Source organism: Manis javanica, chromosome X (assembly GCF_040802235.1).
Source record: "Manis javanica isolate MJ-LG chromosome X, MJ_LKY, whole genome shotgun sequence".
Classification (NCBI taxonomy): Eukaryota; Metazoa; Chordata; class Mammalia; order Pholidota; family Manidae; genus Manis; species Manis javanica.
Window position 1 is genome coordinate 82,288,670 of NC_133174.1, and position 13,468 is coordinate 82,302,137.

A 13,468-nucleotide genomic window follows, 5' to 3' on the forward strand; every position below is an offset into this window, starting at 1 on the left:
TGGTGTCTGGTAAGGCTCACTGGTTCATAGATAGCTGTCTTGATAGTGCATCCTCACATAGCACTGGAGCTGGAAGTGGCAAGGGAGCTCTCCAGGGTCTTTTTATAAAAGGGCACTAATCCCATTCATGAGGGATCTACCCTCAGAACCTAATTAATCGCTTCCCAAAGGCCTCACTTCTTAATACGTTAACATTGTGGGGTAGAATTTCAACCTATGAATTCTGGGGGGCAAAAACATCCAATCTATAGCAATAGATATTCCTCCTTCTGCTTTTCCTTCTTTTTATGTTTTCCTTCACAGATCTCTTCTTGCTATGTGAACTTGAACAAATAACCTAACATTTCTGTGCCTCAGTTTCCTCATATGCAAAATAAGTAAAATAAAGACAAGAACTTATCTATCCCATAGGGTTATTAAAAGGTTTTAATTAGTTAATATATATAAAGCAGCTTGAAGAGTACCTGGCACATAGAAAGCATAAGTATGATTTTCAAATCTACATCTCCAGCTCTTCTGGAGATTTTTCCAAGCTGCAAACTAACAATGCATAATTTTTTATTACACACAATTCCATAAAATATTCTGCTTTCTGTCATACTCAACTAATTGAATATAGATGTCAGCCTTTCCCTGAAATCCATCTCTCTATCCCTGAGTTTTCTATTTCTATTAATGGTATTATCATTAACTGAATATCTGAACTAAAAGTCTCAATCAACATTTATCTTTCATATCCTCCCTCACCCAAGTCCTATCAATTCTTCCTACTTGTCCTTTTCATCAGTAACTTCCTTTTAATGTCTATTGCTACTGCACTAGCTCAGATTCTTTCCATCTCATTAGTGGATTACTACAATACTCTCTAACAAGGCTTCCTTTTTATACCCTCTCCCACCCCACTCCTAATTTATTATACTAATCATTATTAAACTAATCTCCAAAAGAGTAGTTTCATAAAATTATTCTCACATTCAACATTCTTCAATAAATCTCTGCCATCTGGCTCTAAGAGCCTACAAAATTTGTCCTCTACTTTTACAATCCTAACTCCTCTGAGTTTATAACTTGTGTTGGCATTAATTTTGAAATTAATCAATTGTTTTAACTCACAAATCTCATATTAGTATTTAAATTTTATGGTATCACATCTTAACTATCCCTATAATTGTAAGCTTCTTGTGGAATTATAAACTATTATATATTTTTTATCCCATAGTAAATCATCTTATATTATGCACAATAAACCTTAGTCTACTTTATTTTATATTATCACTTGTGTGTTTATAGACTGAAATTGATTTACCATCCAAAATAATCAAATTAACTGATAACTGTACCTCTACTCTTGACCTTATAAAGAATAAAATCTTACATAACAAACAAATATATTGTGGTAAGACATAACAAATCATTGTGGTCACTAATATTTGTGTTAATATTTAAGGGCAAATATTAGGCCATTTTAAAGTTCATTTTCAGTGGACTCTCTTTTATTGGTGGTCAGAAACTGCCTCTTGCTCTACATTCCAAACTCTCCAGTGGGATATGCTTAGTCTTGTCTCTACAGCAGACTGAGCCCTTTCTATACATTAAACAAGTGATTATCAACCTGGGGCAATTTTGTCTCTCGGGGGACATTTGTAATGCCTGGAGATATTTTTGGTCATCACATCTAAGGGAGGGAAGGGAGTGCTGCTGGAATCTAGTGGAGTAGAAGGTAAGGATACTACTAGGTATCCTACTTGCAGGGACAGCTCCCCACAACAATGAATTATCCAGCCTAAAATGTCAACAGTGCTAAAGTTGATAACTCTTGTCTAGACACACTGACCCTGAAAATTCGTCCCTTTCTTAACCCTAAACCTTTGTAGGTCCAATTTCCTCCTCAGATTCAGTTATTTTCCCTCTACCTGCTGGCTTAGCTGTACCCTAGTTATTAAATCAATCTCATCTTTACCTAGGAGGGATCCAATGCTGACTTAATGCCCAAATAAGTGAATTTTTGCTTTTTTTCTGAAAATTGAATCTCTTCTAATATAATTTGATAAATGCCTCTATATTTTGTCCTGTATTTTTAAATACTCTAGTAATTCAAGTGCTAGAGCTTATGCTAGTTCTACTTGTCTTCTGAAGAAAAAATCGTTAATTATTTCTAATATCCCATGACTGGTCTCTGTATAAACCCTCACACTTCCCCTACTTTTGCCTGCTTATGGATTTTTCCAATTTTATTTTACACCTGTCCATAGGATTATCTGCTTATCTCTGGGATTAACATCATCATTATACTGAAAAACCCATTCAAAGTAAGCAATCATCATAAAAATCCCACCAGCTCTACTGTTGGTTGTAGTTCTCTGACATAACTACTGTGGTAATACAGCATTACAAATTTTCTCTGGCCAAAATTTACGATAAATTTAATGAAAATAATTATGGCATCTTAACTGACATCTCAGCTGCTTTCTTAAATGATACAGAAAAAAGTAAACATAGCACTTAGAAAATGTAGATTGGTTTCCATTCACTATCTGACATTTTTTGGGTCAGCTTTTCAGTTTTAAAAAATAATGACCAAAAATTACTTTTGTATTTCAATTCAGTTGTAACTGAAAGGTAATTTTGTCAAGAAAAAATAAATTGTAAGCATAAGCAAAATATAAACCAAAGGGTAATAAACCAACCCCTTAAAAGTCCCTTGGCAAAAAGAGCTACAAAATTTTCAGGATCTCAGAAAAAAATAATTATATGTAGATTTTTTAAAAATTCAAGTACACATAGTTTTGTTTGAAAGTTCACGAACACCTTGTTTAAAGCAGTTTACTATTTTAGCTGTTGTGACTGCCCCACAGTGGCATACCTAAACATAAAAGAATATGACTTTGGAATTTTTCATTTCGTGTTCATAGTGACAAAGAGGAATTATCGTTTTCTTCTCCATGCCATATTAATAATCAATATTTATAAGCCAAGTCAAACATAATCCAAAATCATATTTTTAGAGAGCTCTTATTAAAGAGATAAAGCAACTTCTTTTAATGTTACATTTTCTATTTCTGTTTATATGAAATGGAAATGCATGAAATAGATAAATGAGACTGATTCAGAGAACAAGCTAGCTATTGAATCCCACAAATAAGGAATGATGTTTAAATAGGAATTCATGAATGGTAAAAGTTTCAGGGTAAGCACTTTATAAGCCAGAGAATATGAAGGTGTTATTTTAAACCCTGCCTAAATCCACCCAGCTTGAGTGCAATATTTTTGTATCGTCACCCCTATTTTAAGATGTATTATAACTGAGATTCAGTGACTATGCATCACTACATAACAGGACTACTACTGCTTTTGCTATAATAACACTTTGTTTATAATAAAATTTATTTTATTCTAGTCATAGGGTATATGAAGCTTTCATTTACATCCATTTCATTAGAGATTATAGTCTTAGGTGACAAATTTTTTTCTTTAGAGTACATTAAGTTATAAAAGCTGGCAGGCAACTGTTTAGACCTGTACTCTATTTTACTCTAAAGCAATAAACAAACTGCTCATAAGCTAAATATGTTGCCAGTCACAGGAGTTCATATTTCAGGAGTTCATTATCATGGCATTTTCACAGGAAATTTGAAAGCTCAAATTCTGACAAAATGTAAATACAACAAAGTATACTAAAAAAGCAAACTAATTCTGTTTATAAGATTTCATGTAACACTACTGATTTTTATTTGGTTTGGTTTGATTTTTGTTCTTGCATCCAAATTGATGCTAAGAAAACTAGAACTTTTAGCTAACTTTCCAATAAATAACATTAACTGGAACTCTTCTCCAATTTTCTTCTTCTATGTCGATCTGCTATGCCACTTTGGGAAAACTGGAAAACCTAATGTGTAAATGCACAAAAAGAGGTTAAAATGTAAAGTGTGAGTTACCTTGTAGTTTTTTTAAATCCATATAGAGTGATAAAGTTGCATTTTTATTATAATTGAAAATAGTTCAGCAGTGTCTTCGCAATATTTCTGTTTTACTTTTCTGAGAAGTGTCTGTGGGATGAACCACAAGAATTCTGCTCTCTCTTATTTCAGAGAGGTTATTTAGTTACAAGGCTTGAATTTCTAGTTTACAAAGTTAAGTATCAAATCTTATTCCTTCTGTTCACTCTAAGCGCACTGCATTGTCCAAACAACACCCTAATGAATTGTCACCTCTTTCCAATAAACAGGAAGCTAGTTATAAGAACAGCACTCATAATTGCAAGTTTTACCTATAAATCTGTTTATGGAAAAATTAGCCTCATTAATGGGTTTGTCACAAAGTCACTTTTAATGATGTTCTGTGGAAAAGATTAGAGGTAAAAAGAGAAGTGAAATTAAAAGAGAAAACATGTATGAGAACAAACAACCCACTAACCTAAGTTTTTCAGGTTAATAGTTGCACAGATAGTTGTCACAATTACCCCTAAAAGCAATGGTACTTGGAATGAGCATCAAAAAGGTAAAGATGTGACTAGTCACCCCTAACACATTCCTCTGACTTTTTGAAGAATTTAGGAATATAAAGCTGTAGAGGAAGCTGCCACTAGCTCATAGAGCATCTGCATATGATTTTTTTTATTACAAACTTTTTTTATTAAGGTATCATTGACATATACTCTTATGAAAGTTTTACAAGAAAAACAATGTGATTATTACGTTCACCCTTATTATAGAGTCCCGACCCCATACCCCATTGCAGTCACTGTCCATCAGTATAGTAAGATCTGCATATGATATTTTAAAGGCACCTGCATTGGTTTTCTATTGCTATAATAACAAATTACCACAAACTCAGAGGTGTAAAACAAAACCCATATTTATCTCATAGTTCCATAGCTCAGAAATCCAAGTGGACTCAACTAAGTTCTCTGTTCATGGTGTCACAGGCTTCTACCAAAATGTTGGAAGATCTGTGTTCATTTAGTGTAGGTTTTCAGGAATGCTACCAAGAACATTCAGACTGTTGGAAAAATCCAGTTCCTATTGGTTGTGGGACTGAGTTTCCTGCTCCATTATTGGCTGTTGGCTGGAATCTGCTCTCAGCTCCTAATGGCTATCCTCATTCCTTCTCACATGATCCTCTCCATATTCAAAGTCAGCAAAGGCATGTTGAATCCACTATGTAGTTTGTATGTATTACTATCTGTTCTGTGACCAGCAGGAGTAAACTCTCTGCTTTTAAAGGGATGACATGATTAATTGTGTCAGAGCCACCCAGATGATTCTTGCATTTATGGTCAACTGATTTGGGATATTAATTACATCTGCAAAATCCCTTTACAATAGTATCTAGACATCTGTTTGATTGAATAACAAGAGCATGGAAGTCTTGAGCAAGGTTCAGGGGTACAGAGATCTTTAAAATTCTACCTAATACAGTACTACTTCCTTTAAGAGAAAAAACTTCCAGGATGCACAGCTTGGATTTGAGCCCCCATTTGCCTCATTTGTAAATCCCTTGTGCTGTGAACAATTGTGCAAACATATATAGCAGACCTGAGCTATAGCTTCTAGAAGTCAAAGATTCTTGCTCCTATCCTTTGGCTCCTTTCTTTCATTAGAACTTTTCCTGCCCTGAACATCCCTATTTATTGAAGAGATTCTATCTTTGTAAGATATCTCTATGTACCTTCTCTTAAACTACAATCTTTGCTTTCCTGGAAATTTTAATGTGTATTTGATAAAAATTTTTACATAATTGTTTAGCTGGAATACATCTCTATACCTAGTTTATTTCCACCACTGAAAGCATGCTGCTCCCCAATGAACTGAATGATTCAAATGGATATTTTTCAATAATTTTGTATTTTACTTTCAACTAGATGGAAAAATATAAGCCCATGAGAGGACTTATATTTTTCTTCTTCATTGTTTCTGGCAAAAACATACTGACCAAATTCTGACATAGAAAATGGTCAATTGAGGAGTATATAATTAAACTGTTAAGGTTACTACCTGAAATATAGTAAATCACATTTTGTTTTGCAAGTGTATTTGTGAAAGAAACTCTACTGTTAAGAAGGCATATGTGGTGACATAATAGTAGAAATGGAGGATGAGGATTAAAGATGGCAGTGTGAGAGGAGAGACAGAGGCTTCCTCCTAAAACTGGATACAATTAGAAAATACAGTTGGTGCAACTAATCCTGAGAGAGCAACAGGAAAGAGGACGGTGTCAGACTGCATAAACCTGGAGAAAAGAGCAGACCTCACGGGACAGGGTAACGTACCAAAGCTGTGGCCAGGCAGAACCCAAGCCCTTCCCCGACCCCAGCTCACTGGTGGGAGGAAGAGAAATGGAGCAGGGAGGGAGTAGAAGTAGAAGGCCTGGGACTGCTGAATACCTAGGTCTGGAGATCTGCTCTGGGAGCACAAACCTACATTTCATGGTACATTCATGATATTCACATGACTACCAGGTTAGAAAGTTAATACAGGCAGAATTCCTGGACAGACTGAGATTCCAGCTGCTTGTGGAAAGCAGGCATCCATATCTGGCTGCTCTGGGACAAAAGTTTATACCTGTGTACTTGGCCCACTGGCTAAGTCAGTAGAGACAGGCACAGGAGCCAAAAAGCAGGGAACAGCTATTTCCTCCCCCCCAGGCACCAATACTGCTCCCCTGAGACCCCCAACATTGCTTCAAGGGCTGAGCAACTTCAGAGTAGAGCTTCTGGACACTAGAGGGTGACATATACAAATATGAAACACCAAAGGAACCTGGCCCAGAGTAAAATTAATGTAACTCCAAAGAAAGATTTAAATGACATGGACCTTATGACTCATCCTGAAAGAGAGTTGAAATTAAAAATCATCAACATGCTAATGGAGGCACGGAAAGATATCCAAGAACTCAGGAATGAATTCAGGTCGGAGATCGAATCGCTGAAGGGCGCGATGGAGGATATTAAAAGCAGATTGGATACAGTGGAGGAGACAATAAATGAAATAGAATCTAGAGAAGAGGAATAGAAACAAACTTCTCTGAGGCTCAGAGAGAAAAAAGGATCTCTAAGAATGAAAGAATATTGAGAGAACTGAATGACAAATCCAAACAGAACAATATTCACATTATAGGGATGCCAAAAGAAGAAGAAGAAGAGAAAGGGATAGAAAGTGTCTTTGAGGAGGTAGTTGCTGAAAACTTCCCCAGTCTGGGGAAGGAGATAGTCTCTCAGGCCATGGAGATCCACAGATCTCCCAACACAAGGGACCCAAGGAAGACAACACCAAGACATATAGTAATAAAATTGGCAAAGATCAAGGATAAAGACAGACTATTAAAAGCAGCCAGAGAAAGAAATAAGATCACATACAAAGGAAAGTCCATCAGACTAACATCAGACTTTTCAGCAGAAACCTTACAGGCCAGAAGGGAATGGCATGATGTATTTAATGCCATGAAGCAGAAGGGCCTGGAACCAAGATTACTTTATCCAGCAAGATTATCATTTAAGTTTGAAGGAGTGATTAAACAATTTCCAGATAAGCAAAAGCTGAGAGAATTTATCTCCCACAAACCATCCCTACAGTCTATTTTGGAGGGACTGCTATAGATGAAAGTGTCCCTAAGGTTTAATAGCTGTCAACAGAGGAAATAAAATCACAGCAAAGAAAGTAGAACAGCTAATTACTAAGCAATTGTGAAATTAAATTAACTATCTCCAAAGTCAATCAAGGGATAGACAAAAAATACAGAGTATGATACGTAATATATAAAGAATGGAGAAGGAAGAAAAAGGAGGAGAAAAAGAAAACAACCGTTAGAATGTGTTTGTAACAGCATATTAAGTGAGTTAAGTTAGACTCTTAGATAGTGAGGAAATTAACCTTGAACCTTTTGTAATCATGAACCTAAAGCCTGCAATGGCAATAAGTACATACCTATCAATAATCACCCAAAATGTAAATGGACTGAATGCACCAAACAAAAGAGATAGAGTCAGTGAATCGATAATAAAACAAGACTCATCTATATGCTGCCTACAAAAGACTCACTTTAAACCCAAAGACATACACAGACTAAAAGTGAAGGGATGGAAAGAGATATTTCATGCAACTAACAGAAAAAAAAGCAGGAGTTGCAATACTTGTATGAGACAAAATAGACTTCAACACACAGAAAGTAACAAGAGACAAAAAAGGACATTACATAATGATAAAGGGGTCAATCCAACAAGAAGATATAACTATTATAAATATCTATGCTCACAACACAGGAGCACCCATATATGTGAAACAAATACTAACAGAATTAAAAGGGGAAATAGAATGCCATGCATTCATTCTAGGAGACTTCAACACTACACTCACTCTGAAGGACAGATCAACCAGACAGAAGATAAGTAAGGAGACAGAGGCACTGAACAACACAATAGAACAGATGGACCTAACAGACATCTACAGAACTCTACACCCAAAAGCAACAGAATACACATTCGTCTCAAGTGCACATGGAACACTTTCAAGAATAGACCATACACTAGGCCACAAATAGAGCCTCAGTAAATTAGAATATATTGAAATTGTACCAACCAGTTTCTCAGATCATAAAGCTATGAAACTAGAAATAAATTATGCAAAGAAAATGAAAAATCCCACAAACACATGGAGGCTTCACAACATGCTCCTAAATAATCAATGAATCAATGACCAAATAAAAACAGAGATCAAGCAATATATGGAAACAAATGATGACAATAATTCAACACCACAAAATCTGTGGGACACATCCAAGGCCATGCTAAGAAGGAAGTATATTGTAATACAGGCCTACTTCAGGAAAGAAGAACAATCCCATAAAGCAGTCTAAACTCACAATTAGTGAAACTAGGAAAAGAACAACAAATGAGGCCCAAAGTCAGTAGAAGGAGGGACATAATAAAGATGAGAGCAGAAATAAACAACATTAAGAAGAATAAAACAATAGAAAGAATCAATGAAAGCAAGAGCTGGTTCTCTGAGAAAATAAACAAAATAGATAAACCCCTAGCCAGACTTATCAAGAAAAAAAGAGAGTCTACACACATAAACAGAATTAGAAGTGAGAAAGGAAAAATCACTAAGGACACCACAGAAATACAAAAAATTATTAGAGAAGACTATGAAAAATTATATCCTAAAAAACTGGATAGCCTAGAAGAAATGGACTACTTTCTAGAAAAATACAACCTGCCAAGGTTGACCAAGAAACAGAAAATCTGAACAGACCAATTACCAGCAACGAAATTGAAGTGGTAATCAAAAACCTACCTAAGAACAAAACTCCTGGACAAGATGGCTTCACCGCTGAATTTTATCAAACATTTAGTGAAGAACTAATAGTTTCTTCTTTCTCCCATTCTCCTTAAAGTTTTCCAAAAATAGTTCCCATTCTCCTTAAAGTTTTCCAAAAAATAGAAGAGAAGGGAATACTTCCAAACTCATTCTATGAGGCCAGCATCACTCTAATACCAAAACCTGGCAAAGACACCACAAAAAAAGAAAATTACAGACCAATATCCCAGATGAACATAGATGCAAAAATACTCAACAAAATATTAGCAAACTGAATTCAAAATACATCAAAAAGGGAACCAAGATGGCGGCGTGAGTAGAACAGTGGAAATCTCCCAAAACCATATATATTTTTGAAAATACAACAAATACAACTATTCCGAAAAGAGAGACCAGAAGATACACGACAACAGCCAGACTACATCTACACCTGCGAGAACCCAACCAACGCCTCGCAAAGGGGGTAAGATACAAGCCGCGGCCTGGCTGGACCCAAGCACACCATGAAAACCAGCTCACCAGTTGGGAGGAGAGGAATCAGAGCTGGGAGGGAGAGGGGGCTCAGGACTGCTAAATACCCAGCCCTAGCCATTTGCAGCAGAGCACAGACACACAGTGAGTGGGGTGCTGGATACTAGGAAAACAGGAAAGTAAAATCTGCGAGCAGGTCCCTGCAGCCAGTACCCCTGGGACAAAGAGAAGCGAGTGCTTTTTAAAGGTATTAAAGGGACAGGGACCCCACAGCTGGACAGAGGCATCCCAGAACAATCAGCTGAGCAGCTGGGAACACGGGGAACTCCAGGCACCCTAACCACCTGGGCAGCAGCGCAGTTCCGAGGCGCCTCATGGAGATAAACAGCCTCCCACCCACACCCCCTCCGGCACGACCTCGCCATAGCGGCAGAGGCCATGCGCACAGCAACCACGCGCGGAAGTTTCTTCACAGCTGCTGGGCAAGAATCAGAGACCCCATCTGCGTGCAGCTGCCCACAAAGTTCTAGAGGTCGCAGTTCTCCCAGGAGAGGAAGACAACAAACTAGCAAGAAGGGACGTTCTTCCAGCTGACACATGCAAACTACCCACGACTATCTCTATTGCCATGAAAAGGCAGAAGAATTCGATACAGAACAGATTAACCCAGACAGTCTCCCCTGAAAAGGAATCTGGGGAAATAGACCTAAAGAATCTTCCTGAAAAAGAATTTAAAAGTAAGGTCATAACCATTTTGATGGACTTGCAGAGAAATATGCAAGAGCTAAGGAGTGAGAATACAAAAATAAAACAATCTCTACAAGGATTTAAAAGCAGAACGGATGAGATGCAAGAGGCCATTGACAGATTAGAAACCAGAGAACAAGAATGCATAGAAGCTGATGCACAGAGATAAAAAGATCTCCAGGATTGAAACAACATTAGGAGAACTGTGTGACCAATCGAAAATGAGCAATATCTGCTTTATAAGGGTACCAGAAGAAGAAGAAAGAGAAAAAGGGATAGAAAATGTATTTAAAGAAATGCTGAAAATTTCCCCAACCTGGGGGAGGAAATAGTTGCTCAGACCACAGGAATACACACAACCCCCAATAGAAGGGACCCAAGGAGGACAACACCAAGACACATAATAATTAAAATGGCAAAGCTCAAGGACAAGGACAGAATTTTAAAGGAAGGTGGAGAGAAGAAATAGGACACTGACAAAGGAAAACCCATCATGCTACCATCAGACTTCTCAACAGAAACCTTACAGGCCAGAAGAGAAAAGCATGATATATTGAATGCAATGAAACAGAAGGGCCTAGAAACAAGAATACTATATCCAGCACGATTATCATTTAAATATGAAGGAGGGATTAAACAATTCCCAGACAAGCAAAAGTTGAGGGAATTTGCCTCCCACAAACCACCTCTACAGGGTACATTAGAGGGACTGCTCTAGATGGGAGCACTCCTAAGGCTAAAAAGATGTCACCAGAAAAAATAAAATAACAGCAAAGAAAGCAGACCAACCAAATACTAACTAAATGCGAAAAATAAAATCAACTACCCACAAAAGCAGTCAAAGAAAACACAAAAGAGTAGAGAATAAAACACCCAACATATAAAGAATGGAGGAGGAGGAATAAGAAGGGAGAGAAATTAAGAATCATCAGACAGTGTTTATAATAGCTCAATAAGCGAGTTAAGTTAGACAGTAAGATAGTAAAGAAGCTAAGCTTGAAATTTTGTTAACTACGAATCTAAAGCCTCCAATGGCAATAAGTACATATTTTTCAATAATCACCCTGAATGTAAATGGACTGAATGCACCAATCAAAAGACACAGAGTAATAGAATGGATAAAAAAGCAAGAACCATCCATATGCTACCTACAAGAGACTCACCTCAAACCCAAAGACATGCACAGACTAAAAGTCAGGGGATGGAAAAATATATTTCATGCAAACAACAAGGAGAAAAAAGCAAGTGTTGCAGCACTAGTATCAGACAAAATACACTCCAAAAAAAAAAAAAAGTAACGAGAGATAAAGAAGGACATTACATAATGATAAGGGGGTCAGTCAAACAAGGGGTTTTAACCATTATAAATATATATGTGCCCAACACAGGAGCACAAGCATACATGAAACAAATACTAACAGAATTAAAGGAGGAAATAGAAGGCAATGCCCTCATTTCAGGAGACTGCAACACACCACTCACTCCAAAGGATAGATACACCAGAGAGAAAATAAGTAAGCACACAGAAGAACTGAGCAACACACTAGAACAGATGGACCTAATAGACATCTACACAACTCTATCTCCAAAAGCAACAGGGTACACATTCCTTTCAAGTGCACATGGAACATTCTCCAGAATAGACCACATACTGGGCCACAAAAAGAGCCTCAATAAATTACAAAAGATTGAAATACAACCAACCAACTTTTCAGAACACAAAGGCATAAAACTAGAAATTAATTGTACAAAGAAAGCAGAAAGGCTCACAAACACATGGAGGCTGAACAACATGCTCCAAAATAATCAATGGATCAATAACCAAATTAAAATAGAAATTAAGAAATATATGGAAACAAATGACAACAACAACACAAAGCCCCAACTTCTGTGGGATGCAATGAAAGCAGTCTTCAGAGGAAAGTATATAGCAATCCAGCCATATTTAAAGAAGGAAGAACAATCCCAAATGAATAGTCTAATGCCACAATTATCGAAATTGGAAACAGAAAAACAAATGAGGCCTAAACTCAGCAGAAGGACAGACATAACAAAGATCAGAGAAGAAATAAATATAATTGAGGAGAATAAAACAATAGATAAAATCAATGAAACCAAGAGCTGGTTCTTTGAGAAAATAAACAAAATAGATAAGCCTCTAGACAGACTTATTAAAAGAAAAAGAGAATCAACACACATCCACAGAATCAGAAACGAGAAAGGAAAAATCACAATGGACCCCGTAGAAATACAAAGAATTAATAGAGAATATTATGAAAACCTATATACTAACAAGCTGGAAACCTAAAATAAATGGACAACTTCCTAAAAAAATACAACCTTCCAAGACTGACCCACAAAGAAACAGAAAATCTAAACAAACCAATTACCTGCAAAGGAATTGAAGCGGTAAACAAAAAACTACCCAATAACAAAATCTCCAGGCCAGATGGATTTACCTCGGAATTTTATCAGACATACAGAGAAGATATAATACCCATTCTCCATAAAGTTTTCCAAAAAATAGAAGAGGAGGGAATACTCCCAAACTCATTCTATGAAGCCAACATCACACTAATACCAAAAATAGGCAAAGACCCCACCAAAAAAGAAAACTGCAGACCAATATCCCTGATGAATGTAGATGCAAAAATACTCAACAAAACATTAGCAAAATGAATTCAAAACTACATCAAAAAGATCATACACCATGACCAAGTGGGATTCATCCCAGGGATGCAAGTATGGCACAACATTCAAAAATCCATTAACATCATCCACCATATCAACAAAAAGAAGGACAAACACCACATGATCATCTCCATAGATGCTGAAAAAGCATTCAACAAAATTCAACATCCATTCATGAAAAAAACTCTCAACAAAATGGGTATAGAGGGAAAGTAACTCAACATAATGAAGGCCATATGTGATAA

The 13,468-nt window shown here is 36.6% G+C and overlaps 1 long non-coding RNA gene across 1 annotated transcript in view; it reads right to left on the bottom strand.

Moving 5' to 3' along the window:
• Nucleotides 1–3,125: 3,125 nt before the first annotated feature.
• LOC108392970 (uncharacterized) overlaps nucleotides 3,126–13,468 on the bottom strand; it is a 34,505-nt gene continuing 24,162 nt past the window's right edge. The window contains exon 4 of the long non-coding RNA XR_001852153.2: nucleotides 3,126–3,886. This is a non-coding gene — a long non-coding RNA (uncharacterized lncRNA). The remainder of the gene's footprint in view (nucleotides 3,887–13,468) is intronic.